Here is a 15,297-nt window from a genome sequence, read left to right on the forward strand (position 1 = left end):
AATGGCATGCCTTCTCTGCCCATCTGGATTTATATTCACCGCCAGAATCTCCTCTGTCCTCCTACCAAAGCAGGCGAGATACTTCCTTAACCTTCACAACAGACTCCTCTGAGCTCTAGCATACCCCACTTCCTATCACAGACCCAACTGTCACTCAGCTGATCCCTATATTAGCACGTCTAGAACTCAAAATCATCAATATTCTGGAAGAAACTGTGTCACTACATAAGGATGTGAAGATTGGTCACATCCTGTCCCAGTCTTAAGCTTCTATGGTGAACACCAACCCTGCCACAAACATATACATCGAACCTCCATCCTGCACCACAGCCAAACTATCCCCTACACTCATCAACACCTCAAACCGAGACGCTCCCTAACTGGAATGTCTAAGTTGGAAGTTGCAATACTGAGCAACACATCTGAAAATGCTCCTAGCAAACCTCCTAGCTAACCTTGTCAGCACAAGATACCAGTCATCCTTGGAGTGAATAGGACCCTGAAAACCACTCACGCTCCCAGGCCACCTGGCCAATTAACTGCAATCCAACTCAGTCAGTCAGCCCTGTCTTAGAACATTACTCACACTTTGCTGCATGATACTAAATTGTCATTCAGTAGCCAGGCATGCCACTGATATAGCTAAAACACTCCTACAATACAAAATTGGCATTTGCTTTCAAACTGAAACCCGGCTGAATGACAACTCATCTCCTGTCATCGATCTCCTCACCCCACCGGACTTCTCAATCATTCAGTGCGACCGCAAGGATCCCGTTGGTGGTGGATTATCTACCATACACAAAACGATGTGCACTTAACTCCCTTACACACTCCCAAATACACCACCTTTAAATATTTGGGAGTTCATATTGCCTCTGAAAGCCCTATCACTGACAAACTTCATGCCATTTATCACCCTCCAGATGATAAAACACTATTCTTGAAAGACCTAACTGACTTAATAAAATGAAGCTCCATAGAAGGCAGCACAGACATTATACTAGGAGACCTAATTTTGCACCTGAATAATGCCAAAGATCCAATAGTGGAAGCATTATCCACCCTCCTGGCAGTGAACAATCTCACCCAACATTGCAATAAACAAACTCACAATAAGGTTTCTACCCTTGACGCAAGCATTTCTACGCAAAACACCTTATCCCGCCACTCAATGCTACCCAATGACTGGACTGACCACCACCTAATTCTTTTTGTAATTCAACAACACCCAACCATAAGGCAGGGCCATCCGTCCCAAGCACTAGGCAAGAAACATAAATCAAATCCTCCAGGCAGAGTTCGAAGCATTAGTCAGCTCCTAAATTCTTCCCCCTCCAGACCTCACCTCCAACTGAATTTGACCATATCCCAGAAGATGAAGTTGTCTAAATACAGGACGCTACAACACAAAACTGGCACAACTCCTCAACACAGTCACCCCTCCCTAAACTCAAGAAGTCAAGAACTATCCCCTCCAGATCCTTGTTTAATGAAGGCCTTAACAAAGAGAGATGAAAACTCTGATTGGCTGAACGAAACTGGAGACGCACCTCTCATTACCCCATCCCTCGATCTTCCGACTCAAATGCCTAAAATACAAAAACACATCTTTAGAGAAAAAATTGTTCTTCTTCCAAGCCCAACTTCACCGATCTAGGAACAGACCTAAAGACCTTTTCAACATCATCAAACAACAAGCTTCCTCATTCCCTGCACAATCAATTAATTACCCTATTAAGTACTGTGAAAAGTTTAGCAATAGAAGCTGGTAACTACAACGAAATGAATATTTTCTTTCTTGATCTCACTTTCAATAAGAATATTTCATCTCACCATTGAATTTCTCGATGAAGTGATGCTCTAGTTTTGTTTTTTTATTCAAGAATAGACATAACTACAGAAAGGTATGCATGTCAAATTTTAGATTTTTTATTTGAAGAAATGCTTGATGACAATGTTCAATTAAGGCAAAAGGGCAACTTCTAAAATGTGAATGATCATTTCATGCTATGTGATCTCACCACTATCGAAATAATTTGAATTGTTATTTTTTAGTCACATTAACGTGGACAAAATGATCTAAAACCCTGCAAAACTGTTTTTTGTTAGCCTCTTGGTATGGAATATGCTGCTGTATATTCAGTGTTAACTTTTTTGTACAGGTATCATGGAAATGGGTCTCCTTGTATGTTTCTCAATGTACATGTCATCATTATAGGAAAAAGATGAAAAGTTTGAATCATGTACATATATTTTTGTTAAAAATAGAACAATCCCCTTGTATTTATGAAAAGTGTTTTTAATGATCAAAAGAGCAAAGTTGTAAATGTTGCATAACAATTTGCCCATTCTTATAGCCTTGAAGAAGTCTCATGGAGAAGAAACGCGCCGCATCTGCAATGATGGCTATGATTTTGCACTGTATTTTAAATGAATGATCATCAATCAAAACATTAAATAAAGAAGAAAACAAGTATTTTCATAAAAAATTTGGAGCTTTGCATATTTTCTTTAAATGGTTGTCTATTGGCTCTTGAATAACTTTGGGTTTGGGATTATTAATCCTGTGATACGCATTGTGTATTATATGGGTATGTGCTGAGCAGATCTGAATCTTGTGTTTTTGGCCATCCAAAAGTTGAGGGAACTAGGGAGGTCAGGTTCCCAGCTCTTGCACTACCACAATTGCTCAACCCCACATAAATATATCTGTACCAGTGCAAGACTTTAGTGCCCTGACATTTTTTTCCTGTGTGTTGCTGTGTAAAGTTTGCAAGATTCTTTTTTGAAAAAATATCCAAAAATGAACTCTCTCTCGAGCCATTCACCTCTCCACTCTGCACCAAAGAGTCCCTCAAGTAGCACAGAAAGTCAACCCAAGGCCTCATCTCCAACTAAGGCGTGTCTCCTCAAATTCTTCTCCTCAGCAATCCAGAATTCCAACTGCAACATTGTGCAATTGAAAGATGATGCAACTTGGTCCGAATTGAAATTATCCCTGAAGATGAAGACCTAAAAACTACAGAACTATAACTTACCTCCCTCACCTTTCAAAAAGCCTCAACAAATACGCGCTGGCACAGCTCATCTCCCACATCAAATAATACAACCTTCATGACAACTTCAGGAACGGCTGCAATGCGGAGACTGCAATACTCAACATCACAGATGGCCTACACAGATCGCTGGATGATGGGCACACCTGCCTCCTAGTACTCCCGAAGCTCTTGGCTGGCTTTGATACTGTCAACCTTGACATCCTCCTCTCACTGCGTGCCGGCATCAATGGAACCATCCTTCAATGGTGTGCATCTTTCCTAAGCCAACGCTCACAGTTAATCAAGCTAAACAACTAGACCTCAAAAGCAACACCAGACGACGCACAACTCTACATTAAAATATCATCAATCAAACACATCCATCACCTAAACAGCACTCTTGCTAAGGTGCAATCGTTGCTGACCAACAACCACCTCAAGCACAACTCCCAACAACACTGAATTCCTCCTCATCCAACCAAAATAAACGTCCTTTTAAAAGTCCTTTCCTATTGTCATCTGGCTTGACAACCTCACTGTACTAAACTGCATACTATACATCTCCAACTCAGTCGTATCTTTGACGATTACACTTGACAAAAACCTGAGCTTTAAAGAGCACATCAATGCATCACAACTTAAAAAGAATCAAACCTTTCATCTCCATAGTGGACCTAAAAACTGTGGTGCAAACCTTCTATTAGAATCTGCCAACTTCGCTGGGAAAGAAAGATATGCTAACTGACACAATGCTAATTTATTTGGCCCCTTTGATTTCATGGTTGTTGATACAAGGTTATGACATTTGGAAGGATAACACTGATTTGAAATCCATCTGGCGAACTAAAGATTGGCAGGTTCAGGGAAACAAGGATTTGTTTAGAGCATGCTTTATACCACAACAAATGATTTTCCTGAATAAAACAGTGCAGCAAATGCCCTATCTTAGCCTGGCCTAGATAAAGGATACGACTATACCAAATATTCCCACATTTGTACGCTTTGAGAATTGGGCACAATTCACAAACTACGTGGAGAAAACATTCAACAACATGCTTGGGAATGGTACATACAACTCTTCCAGTTCCAATCCAGAGGGATGCCTAGTATGGACGTTAAATGCACATTTTCTTAACAACACAGAAGAGTTCAGGATCAATAGGCTAGACCCATATTACAAACAGACATATGACTCAGAAATGGTAACAACATATAGCATTGGAAAGTTGTGACTAGATTGGCAAAAACATTTACCGTTAGAGGTGAACCGACACTTGTCTCTACTTTCTGATGATGTGAATTTACAGGACTTATGAGGTCCTAGAAAGCCATTTCAAAAGCACTTTATTATGCAATATACATTGAAGTATGGATTGATCTGCAGCAGGAAGCTACTGAGTGAATATGTGAAATTGACAGAGTAAATTTAGGGAAGGCTCCAGCTGAAGTAGACAATGATATGACTACATTATCCACTAGAGTTTATTCTATGAGTAACATTATGTTGTCTGCTATTGAAATCATACCAAGTAACAAGCCCCTTTTACAGCCTGGACAACCACAGCTTTGGTGTATTATGCTACTGAGCTGGACTTTGCAGGATTTGTGCAATTATTGCGGTCCATGAAAGCATTTAAATTTTATTTATTTATTTTATTTATTTTGAAAGTTTTATATAGCGCGAACAAGATCTTCGCAGATATCAGAGCGCTTTACAGAGGAGGGGAGCATGTATACGCAGATACATCAGTCATGTTAAAAGTACATTGAAGTGATAACATAAAACAATCAAGTAAATCAATTTCAAAGTCAAAATAATAATACAAAGGGTTCGAACAAGTAGTACAGATGAGTATCGAGTCTTTGTAGTTTTTCCCCAGTAGTGGTTCAAGTGTATTTAGCCATGAGGATCGCTTTTACTTCTTTCTTGAAAAGTATGGTAGAGGTGATGAGCCTGGTTTCAGGGGGGAGCGAGTTCCAAATCCTGGGAGCCATTCCTGAGAAGGAGCGTTTATAGGTTTTTTCCTTGCGGAATCTTTTAGGCTTTAGCAAAAGATTGTTTGTACCTCTAGTGTTTCTGGAGCCTCCAGAAATCGTCAGCTTCTGAGCGAGGTATCTAGGTGAGCTCAGGTGGACAGCCTTGTGCTTCAAACAAGCGATTTTCAGGTGTATTCTGGCTTCAAACGGCAGCCAGTTCAGAGATTTGAAGTCAGGGGAAATGTGTGAGTGTTTTTTTGATCCAGTGATAAGTCTCGCTGCGGCGTTTAAAGAGGCTCTTATGGGTGCCGTAGTGGCTAGGGGGAGACCGCAGAGGGCGGTGCTGCCGTATTCTATTCGAGGTATGACTAGTGATTGTACCACAGTTTGGAAGTTTTTGGTTGAAAGGAAAGGTTTAAGTTTCCTAAGGGTGTTGATTTGGTAGTTCGCACCCTTAGTTGCTTTGTTGATGTGTTCCTGCATGCTGAGATTGGTGTCAAGTGTTATGCCCAAAGATTTCGCTGAGTCCACGATGGTGGGTTGGACATTGAGTGCCGTTAGGTCTTTAAGCCACATTTGTGCGGTAGTGCTCTTCGCGGGTGGTGAAATCAGAAGGAACTCTGTTTTAAGGGCATTGAGTTTGAGATGATTAGCGGCCAACCACGATTGGGTGCTTCTGATCGTTGAGTTCAAGAGCGTGATGTCTTTGGGTGATTGTAGTTTGAGATAAAGTTGGGTGTCGTCAGCATACATGTGGAAGTGTACATTGGATTCTTGCAGCAAGGTGGTGAGAGGTTCCATAACTAGGTTGAACAAAGTTGGGGATAGGGAGGATCCCTTGTGGTACGCCTAGCGATACAGGTCTTGGCGCGGACATCAAGTTGTTGCTCTTGAATTTCTGCGACCTGTTATGCAGAAAGGACGTGAACCATTTGAGCACAGTTCCAGATAGGCCCATTCTTGTGTTTAATAGTTCGAGTAAGTTCTCATGTTTGACGGTGTCAAATGCAGAGGAGAGATCAAGGAGGATGAGGAGGCAGGTATCGTTATGATCTAGAATTTGGAGGACGTCGTCGATTATGTGAGTCATAGCAGTTTCAGTACTGTGATTTGCTCGGAAGCCTGATTGATGAGAGTTGAGGAGATCAAACTGAGTAATGTGTTTAGTCAATTGTATTTGTGCGCATTTTTCCAGCAGTTTGGCAAGAGCCGGAATGTTGGTAATGGGACGGTAGTTGTTTAGGTCAGAGGGGTCGGCTGTACGTTTTTTTAGCAAAGGTGTGACTTGACCAACTTTGAGGGAGTCGGGAATGATCCCTTGTTGAAGTGAGCTGTTAATGATTTTGGTCCAGAGTGGAAGGAGCGACGGGGTTAGGACTTTGACAGCGTTAGCAGGAAGGGGGTCCGTGAGGTGATTGGATGGTTTCAAAGTGCTGAGCAGTTTGCCAATTTCTTCTTCCGTGTAGGTGACAAAGGTTGACCAGGTGGCATTGTTTTTTGGTTTAGTGGGTGCTATGCGGTGGGGTTTGGGATAGAGGCTTGCGTCCATGAGGAGATCATTCTTTATGTTGTCAGTTTTTTGGTTAAAGAAAGAGGCGAAGTCTTCGCAGGAGGGAGCTTCGCACATAGTGTTGAGAGGTTGGGGTTGTTCTTTGGATTGTGTTCGGATAAGCTCAAACAGCTTTCTCGGACGATTTTTGGCTTGGTCGAGCTGACGGCTGAAGAAGTCTGATTTTGATCGTTTTATTTTCCTGAAGTAGGCGTTTCTCTTTTTCTTCAGGTTTTTTAGGTTCAGTGCAGAGGGAGCTGATCTCCAGGTGCGCTTTGCCATTCGCATGGCGCGTCTATCGTCATTGAGACTCCCGTCGTACCAGGGATTGGAGATTTTTGTGGTGGCTTTTTTTAGCTGCAAGGGTGCGACTTCATTAATTATTGAGTGGAGAAGTGTGGCTCAAGTGGTTGGAGCGGCAGACCCTGATGCAGAGGTCTGGCCCAGACCAGGGTTCAATTCCCCGCCTCGGCGGGTCTTGGGCTCAAATTTCCCTGGACCTGACAATTCTCGCCTCGGTGCCTATTCCAATCATGAAGTCCCACTCTGTAACTCTGGGCAATTGCTTGCTTAATCTCCACAACGGCCCCTCGCAGCGGGATGCCTTGCTTTCACCTTGGGGATGCCCAGTAATGGGTTATCTCGCAGGGGAATACCAGGACGGGTTCCCTAAGCAAGCACTGGGACGCTTTCGGGCAGCCACGCGCTCTACAAATCAAATTTCATTTAATTCATTTCATTTGAGGTCATAGTGTTAAGATAGTGATCCGTCAAGGATTGGACATCCTTAACGCCAGCAGGAGGAAGTAGTAAGTTGCAGCTGTTGGGGGGCAGAGAGTTTGAGTTTAGTTTTTTCATGTCTCTTTTCCAGACTTTGGGCCTGGCGGATTGAGCGGGGTTAAATTTAACTTTTTCATTGATGAAGAACGTGATAATATGATAATCCGACCAGTCACAGGGTTGGATAGATTCGAGTTGGATAGAGGCCTCTTTGGATATGATAAGGTCGAGGATAGAGCCTTTCTCGTGTGTTGGACTGTTGCAAATTTGAGTAAGGTCAAGGGCGTTAAGGAAATTCTTCAGACCTTTTACCACCGCATCATTATGATCGTTCCAGTGGAGGTTGAAGTCACCAAGGTATATTTGTGTGAGTTGTCGCCCGGAGTTGGTTGAGATCATGTCCATGATTTGTTGGGAGAAGGTAAGGTTGTCACCGGGTGGGTGGTAAATGCCGTGAAGAGTGCAGATCGGTTTGCCCTCACTGATAATATCGAGGCAGATGTATTCACAGGACGTTGGGGAGGGTAGGGAAGGGGAAGTTACTTTCAAGACAGAGAGGTTGCTCCTGTATATACATGCGATTCCGCCACCTTTTTTATTGCCAGACCTGTCAAGTCTAGAGATGTGGTAGTTGGGGGGAACCAGAATGTCCATTATAGGTATAGAAGATTCTGTTAGCCATGTTTCAGTCATGATGATTAAGTCAAGATCCAGTTTTAGGATGAGATCGGCGATAGCGGCGGAGTGTCTAGCGGCTGATCTGCAGTTGAGGAGAGTGCATTTGAGACGGGGTGTGTCGAGGGTGGAAGGGTGTTCTAGAGCGAGGGGTACTTTACTCAGGTTACTATGGATAGCGATTCTGTTTTTCAGTGTGGGGGGTCTAAGGGGATTGGAGTGAATCGTAGGAATGGCAGTGAAAGTGTTGGGTGTGTTGCTATGGGGAGCTGAGTCATAGGAGCGGAGGAGGGTGATTGTGTCTAGGTCCGAGAGAGGGTTGCAGGAGCGATGGGGGCGGTTTTTACGATTGTGAACAGGGATTGAGGTCCAGTGCGGTGGGAGTCGAGTGCGAGAGTTCGCCGCCCGGATGGAGGACCAGTTGGGAGGGGAGGTAATGGTGGAGGCGCGTGAGTGGTGTCTGGGGTGTGTGCTGAGTATTTGTTTGATGATGTGAATGTCTTGTTTGATCTGGTGGAGGGTGTTGGGTGAGGGGTGACTGGAGTGTGATAGACAGAGTAGTTGCTGTTTGATGATGTACATGTCTTCTTTGAGCTGGAGGAGGGAGGCCGTAATGTGGTCCACTGTGGGAAATGTGTTGGAGGTGGGGATGGGAGGGTCGGGCGTGGATGACATAGGGGAGAGGTTGGTGGTGTGGCTGAGAGTATTGGTGGTAGGCGTAGAGTGCAGGGTGGAGGATGGGCCTTTATTAGTGGTGAAGGGGGTGGAGGTTGGGTAGTGGGGGGTGAGACTGGGGAGGGTAGTGGGATTGCATATGGTTCTTTTTTGAGAGGGTGGAGTTGAGTTGATGGAGGTGGTGTGTTCTGTGTGATTAGTTAATGGGAGGAAGTGGGGGCTGAGAATGGGGGGGGATAAAGGGTGGGGTTTGCCTTTGTGTGTGTCGGTCTGATGTTGATCTAGGTTAGGCGGGTTGCGGGTGGGAGCTGTGGTATCAGGGGTGAGAGGAACGGGGATGAGAGAAACGGGGATGCGGGCTGGTGTGTAGGGGGAAGGGGTGGGGTTGTTGTTGTAAGCGGGAGAGAGATCTATGTCTGTGCTTGAGGGATGTGAGGTAGCTACGGTAGGTGGGTGAATGACTAAGGTACTGGGAGTAAATGGGTGGTGCATGTCGTTTTGGGTGGGAGCTGTGGTGTCAGGGGTGGGAAAGGGGATGAGGGCTGGTGTGTGAGGGGAAGGGGTGAGGTGGTTGGTGTAAGAGGGGGAGTGATCTATGTCTGTGCTCGACGGGAGTGAGGTAGTTACGGTAGGTGGGTGAGTGTCTAGGGTGTCGGGAGTAAAGGAGAGGTGCATGTCGTTTTGGGGCTGGGCTAGGTTAGAATGAATGTGGTTTGAGGCTGTGGTGTCAGGGGTGACAGGAATGGGTGTGCTATGAGAGGATGACAAGGTGAGGTTGTAGGGGGGGAGGGGGTGCCGCTGGAATGTGTGGGTGAGGGATCTATGTCTGTAAATGTGGAGTGCGAGGTAGCTACATTAGGTGGGTGAATGTCTAAGGTGCCGGGGGTGGAGGGAAGGTGCGAGTCGTTTTGGGGTTGAGCTAGGTTAGAAGGGTTGTGTTTGGGGGCTGTGAATTCAGGGGTGATAGGCCTGCGGGTGCTATGAGTGGGGGTCCGATGACTGGCGAGGTATTGTTTGAACGTGGGGAACAGGTTGTCTAGTAGTTCCAGGTTCTTGTCTGTGGATTGAATTAGGATAATCCCATTATTGTATATAGTGATGGTTGTTCTGCCCGGGAAGAGTTGGGATGGAGTGATAGAGAGTTTTAGGCCATGCGCCAAATTCCTGGAGGTGGAGACGGTTAGTAAGGTGCGGAACATGTTTCTCCATTGGGCTCTGCGTGTGGTGTGGAAGATAATATCAATGTTCAGTGAACCATTGACTGGTGAGAAGTAGGCGTCTGCACAAGGAGTTTCAGGGTGGGACCTCAGGAAGTTGTGTTTAAAGCGTTTAGCGGCTTTTTTAGTGAGTGAGGGTGGGTAGTTGATTCTATATGTGTGTTTGCCTACGGGTTCCATGATGGGAGGACAGTCTAGGTAGGTGTAGGAGGGAGGGTGTAGGAGGGATGGGTGCACTGTCCTAAACAGTTGCGTGGGCCTAAAGTGACACTAGTGAGTGCACAGTAATGCTATACGCAGAGTACAAATGCAGACAATAATAGTGAGATAATGGGAAGTGACACTAGTGAGCTGGCAAAGTATTTGAGGTAGTAATCGGTGCATACAAGATTAACTGACACTAGTGAGCTGCCAAGGTATTTGAGGTAGTAATCGGTGACAAGTCTATGTGAGGTATTCAACAGTACATTTTAGGAATAGGAGTGAATTTGATGTAGGTTATAAACAAGTGCAGAACAAGTAGCAATATAATACTGACAGAATACTGGAATATAACACTGTGCAAACCATAAAAATATCTAATCGAGGTGACAATAGTGAGTAGTCAAAAATATGTAAGGTACAGGAGTCCGTGACAGAATACCATTGCACACATAAATAATATGAACCAACAAGTGACATTAGTGAGCAGCAACGAAAAATATATGAGGTATAAAATATGAAATATAGAACTTAGAAAAATACTTGAATAAAATAACTGTGCAGACCATAATAAAAATATCTAAATCGAAGGTGCCAATAGTGAGTAGTCAAAAATATGTAAGGTACAGGAGTCAGTGACAGAATACAATTGCACACGCAGATTAAATGACAAAGATTAAATGACACAACAAGTGGCATTAACGAGCAGCAAAGGAAAAATATATGAGGTAGCAAACGGTGCATTACCGGTGACGATAAAGTGGGACATGCAAGATACAGTTAGGAATATAGAATATAATGCTACTGTAAGAGGCAGTAATATATGGGTAGCAATCGGTGCAGAAAAAGTGAAGTGTGCTGGATACAATCAGGAATATAATAATAAATATCACTGTGGAAAAGCAAACTATCTAAATCTGACGTGAAAAACGCCCAGCTGTGTAAATTGTGCAGCCGATAAAAAGTAGTCTGAAAGTCTAAGAGGCCTTAGGTCTTTAGGTCGATGGTAGAAATGACTAGTCCATGATGGTCTCCCCAAGATAGTCAAACTAAGATGGCCGAACCGATAGAGGAGATAGAAATATTGGTCCTTTGTCTGTTGTTGTTGCTCTGGGCTCAGAGCAGGACCATTTCACTTTCTATTCAAGTAGGCACTGCTCATAGCTTGCTGGGAGGGAAAAGTGGGGGAGTTAGAGCTGTGGAGTCTCGTGGACATCAAAGGTACCAGCGAGGATTTATTTCTACAGTTTTATGGCCCCATGTTGCTCAAGGAGGTAGCTTACGAATGTGAGCATTTTTATGGCCCCAGCCATTTTGTACAAAGGAGATAGTCTAAAAATGTGAGCAGGCGGCTGGGGTGAAATAAATACCTTATGTCTCCCTAAGCGTGTTGATCTTGCCAGCAGAATTTTTGTTGTTGTAATGCTTTGATCCAGGTGTGACGCAGATAGATCTGACTGTAGTTATGTGTTTGCCTCGATGTTCCAAACCTGTATTTCCTTGGGAGGTGGGGGGCTCAATGGCACATATCCAATCCCGGATGGGGGCGACTCATGTCGGTCCTCCAGCTCTCGTTGGTCCCAGAGCCCAGTTCAGCAGTTCCCAAGCGCCTCTACACCTTCCCATCCGTTTCCCGGTGCTTCCGGGAGCTGACTCCACTTAACCGGCGTCCTTCCTGGTTCCGCATCCAACCTCCTGTGCTGTGGTGCGGGCGGGAGGGGGTGTCTGCCGATGTCCCCCGGCCAGTCCAGGCACAGCAACCAGCGGCCTGCGCCTTGGAGCGGGTGGGAGGGGGGGCACTCTCCGGTGCAGCCGAGCGTACACGGCGATAGTCAGGACTCCTCGCGGGGTCATCAGAGATGGTGGTTTCCCGGCTTCAGAGTTGTGCGTTCCACTGCGGCGGCCATTTTTGAAATTGCGCGATTCGGTGGAACGCACGCCGGGTTTGATGTTATTCTTCTTTGTTTGTTTGCCAAGTAGCCGGCGCTGGTCAGCAACTACACTCTACAAACTCCAGGTCTTCTGAGTGGCGATCCTCCAGAGGCTCGAGGCTCGACCAGCGCTGGAGCCCATCGGTAGATCCACTGCTCCGATGCAGGGGTGGGGGAGGGGGTCAGCTTCAGGGGGCTCCACAACCCACCGTGGGCACGGGACTCGACGATGGCACGAGCCCTTTGCGTGATCGCAATCGTGCCGGGGGAGCCTCAAGGCGACGCTTCAGAGTGCCGTCTCTCCGCAGGCTCGGAGCATCCGATTCCCGTGTTCAGCAGACGTCCGTTGAGAGAGGTGATGTCTCCAGTTGACCCAGGCTGCGACGGGTGGCTCCAGCCTTCCACCGGACAGGTATGAGGAAATGCAAAGATTCTGGTTACTCCTGTTACTCTTACGAATTCGGTTCCGCGGAGCAGTGGGCGCTGACAGGGATAAAACCCTCTAGAGGGATCCCAAGCACCAGGAGCTCTTAGCAGGCTCCTGCTCCGGTGGCCATCTTGAGAAAATACCTCTAGTAGTGCACAAATTTGTTTTTATCATATCATTTGACAAAAAAAGCAGAAACCGATTAATAGAAAAGATGCAACATACATGATGTTACACATTGAAAACCTAGAAAAATTACCATTTACTGTAGCAGAGACCATCAGTTAATTGGATAATACATGGGTTTATTGCTCTGCCAGTCCCAACTTTTCACTTTAAATACTGCCTATACTATTATTAAGTAGGCAGATATGAAGCACTGGGGGGAGGGGGGGTCTGTACATGAGGCATGGGTCTTACCTTTTTACTTACAGGTGTAGAAATGGTGCAACTATAAGCCATTCTCTAGTTTGCAGGGAAGTTATACTTCATGGGGCATGTAATGTGTTTAAAGAAAACTTGGCGTGCTATCTGAAATGTTTCTGGCTGTTGAAATTCGTCTAGTGTTTAGACTGCTTTGGAATAGAAGCTATTTGATGTTGAGTAACCAAGGTTGCTGTGAGATGAAATAGGGATTGTAAATCTGGTGACGGTTTCTAAGGTTGTGACCTGTTGTACATAAGTGCTTTCACCTGCCCGCACTGTTAGAGAAATGACAATTTGGCCTTCAATAAAAATCTCAAATGTGAAATTTGATGCTTTAAGCAGACTGAAAGTCTTACTGTTTCAGAAAGAAGTTGCCTTAACATCTGCATGGGAGAAGTTTGATCTTCAAGTTGCAGGGTCTTCTTCTGAGACCCAGTTGTTCCTATTCACTAACCTCCCACACCATTTTGCCGAGCTTGTGCACTGCATTTTTAACATCTCAAATACTACAAGAGTAGTACACTTTTTAAAGAAAATTAGCTCTATGTGTGTTAGTACCTTCCAGACTGTCTTCGACGTAATTCCATCTTTCATACACTCTGTGCTTTGAAGAGTTTTAGAGGCTTACCACTTGTCCTGTTCCTCATTGTTGGGATATTGATTTTATTTAATCTGCTCTGCAATGGATGTTCCAACATGCAGCCAAACAGGGAAGGCATTTCCACATGTGCTCCTGTGTTCTGAAAGGCTGATACAGTATCCTTTGCTTCAGGAAAACATGATGACTGGTTGTTGTCCTTTCGGCCTATCTGCTTAAACTGTGTGTAGCCAGTTTTCTGCTGTCTACTCTGCACTTTCAAGTGTGACCTGGATATATGCCTTAGAATGATACCTGTTCAATCTACAGACACAGAAATGCTGGCGGGCCAGTAAAAAGCTGGCGTACAAAGTTTTCCTGTGCAATTGTCATTGCTACAATAGGAATATTATGACTTTATGAGCCATCCTGGGATGTTTCAGCTCCTGGACTTCTGGCTCATGGCTCTTCCTCTTGGAATCCACTACTGGCTGTCACACCTTCAGTGGATGCTAAGGGGGTGGATTTGACTATGATTGTTTTTTAGAACTTGCGTGAGGATTGCCAACAGGAACATTGTCTGTGGGAGGTATGATCAGTATTGTTCAATCCGCTTCTTGGAACTTTGAAACAAACTGGCAGTTTTGAGCAGTGAAGATTTTTGCTTTTTACTTACAGAAATTCCTTATTATGCAGTCTTTGATACACTCTTTAAGTTCCCTTTTAAATACATTTTTGGCTGTCTTCATGATTTTACTTTTAAAGCGCACATTGTTTTTGAGATTTTAGGTTTAAATGGCAAATTTGACCCTATCGTTTAGCAAGTTTTAGGAAGCTTTTAGTCGCCTTACATCCAAGAAGTGGGTAGCATGTGGTTACATAGGCCTCAGAACACAACAATTTTACATATTCAAGTTTAAAGTTGACATCTATCTTAAACATTGCATGCCCATATGGGATAATATTCTCTGAAATGGATTTGCTTACATTTACACTTCTTCGTAGACACATTGGGCCCCATTAGTATGGCGGGTTGATCACCCCCGCCGGGCTGGCGGTAGACACCGCCGGCCCGACGGGGGCCAACCGCCCACCATCCTTCCAGCAAAGACCCCCATATTACTATGGCTGGGGAGGCAGCGGTGGACGGAAAGACCATCCGCTGTTTTTCTGCCCGGTCCACAAGTCGACCGGGAGGAAAAGGGTTCATTATGGTGGCGGTGTCTGGTAGATACCGCCAGCCACATTTGGATGTGGGCTGGAACATGCCTTTCCATGGCGGCAATGCCGCTATGGAAAGGCATGCGGAGACTGCTTTGTGGGGGCCTGTTGCGGGCCCCCAGGCACTCCGGGAGGTGAGGGGGTGCACATGGGGGGTACCTATGGTGACCCCCTGCAGTTCCATGCACAACAAAGCAGGTACTGCATGGTGCCTGCCATGTTGTGCATGGAAGTGCACGGCATGCCTTCCTGGCATTGTGGCGAGCGGTGTTGAGTGCACCAACCGCTAAATGTCAGGAATGCAGAATGCATCCACCTGTGGGGTGGGAGCATCCTAATGTATGCAACGGGACCCCCGCACCGATGGCGGGTGGTCCCATTTCACGGGAGGATGGCGGCCGACTTAAGTTCACTAAGCAAAATGTTGAGTTTGTTGTTGTCCACTGAGCGACAGCCATGCAAGGATAGAATCAATAAGGATGGCCTGAATAGAAACCTGGCTTGGTAACATTTTTGAAGTGTATCATATAAACAACAACTATCTATTGTTTCGACAGAGGAGCATTTTGCTGTCACTGTTGAGGTCGCCTATACTGGAAT

This window comes from Lissotriton vulgaris, chromosome 3_1 (assembly GCF_964263255.1).
Source record: "Lissotriton vulgaris chromosome 3_1, aLisVul1.2, whole genome shotgun sequence".
NCBI lineage: Eukaryota > Metazoa > Chordata > Amphibia > Caudata > Salamandridae > Lissotriton > Lissotriton vulgaris.